Source organism: Malania oleifera, chromosome 5 (assembly GCF_029873635.1).
Source record: "Malania oleifera isolate guangnan ecotype guangnan chromosome 5, ASM2987363v1, whole genome shotgun sequence".
Lineage (NCBI taxonomy): Eukaryota > Viridiplantae > Streptophyta > Magnoliopsida > Santalales > Ximeniaceae > Malania > Malania oleifera.
The window spans coordinates 109,138,203-109,139,444 of NC_080421.1; the positions used below are offsets into that span (position 1 = coordinate 109,138,203).

Consider the following 1,242-nt stretch of genomic DNA (forward strand, 5'->3'; position numbering starts at 1 on the left):
CTAAAGATTTTAAAACTATCAAATCATTCTATTTTTACCAATTTTATTAATTTAATAGAATTTTAAATTCTTTTATCCATTGTACGGTTTAGTTAAACTAAAAGTTTGTCCAATTCTCAATTTGAATATTCCAACTGTTTGATTTATTTAAATATAAAAAGAACTTAATAATTGAAAAATAAATTATTAAATGCCCAACAAACACACACCTACTATCTTAAACAAATGCTAATGCAAATTGATTGATTGCAAAAGAAGGTGGGTGCATGCAAAGATATTTGTCTTTTTTTGTTTATTAGAAACTTATACATAGCTAGATTACACAACAAAAAATAACTTACTTATAATTTAAATTAATTTAAAACATTTAATATAAAAATTAAAAGCTTTAATTAATGGAATATGCATCTACATGTGCATATATCCCTAGTACTCAACAATTTCTTTCAAGGAATTTCTCTCACTTTAGAATGTTACTGAAAGTCAAGTTTTGAGAAAAGTACTTTTTTGGTAAATAAAAAATAAAATAAAAATCAATAAATAAAGATTATTGTGATAGAAAATAATTCGTTCTCATTTCAATTTTGTTGTAACTCGTAAAGTATTAAATTAATGAGCTTCAAATAAATTAATTATTCATATCTTTCTTTTAAGTTTTAACTATTTTTTTTCTATGTTTTCAATGCTTCTAATATCTTGGCGAGTCTTCGAAATCTAATATTTTAGAATTCTTATTTTTTCTATTACATATTGAGTGATAAATAAAAATCAATTGTATTTAGAGTGAGTTCAATTTTTGTTATAATTTATTCGTTTTTATTTTTTATTTTTTTGCTTTATATCTTTTTTAAAAGTAAAAAAGCATAACACGTTAGTACATTAGTGCTGGGTGCGATCATACCAACACTAATGTACCAGATCTCATCAGAACTTTCCAGTTAAGTGTGTTTGAGCGAGAGTAGAATTAGGATATGTGATCTCCTGGAAAGTCCTCGTATTGCACCCCTCTTTTAAAAAACTTAGGCATAAGTTTAGGTAGTAAGGATTTGCGTTAGACGACCTTAGACAAAGGTGAAGTCTGGGGTTCAAACCCTGCCGCCTGCAGCACTTATCTGCGATTTACCTCCTACGTGTTGGTCGAGAGCATGGTTTGCGTAGGCGTGAGATTAGTCTAGTACGTAAGTTCAGGACACCCGGCTATATAAAAAAAATAAAAATTTCTAAATAAAATTTTATGTTTCG

At 27.2% G+C, this 1,242-nt stretch overlaps 1 pseudogene; it reads left to right on the forward strand.

Moving 5' to 3' along the window:
* Positions 1 to 887: 887 nt before the first annotated feature.
* LOC131156930 (5S ribosomal RNA) lies at positions 888 to 1,006 on the forward strand (annotated as a pseudogene).
* The last annotated feature ends 236 nt before the right edge of the window (positions 1,007 to 1,242 follow it).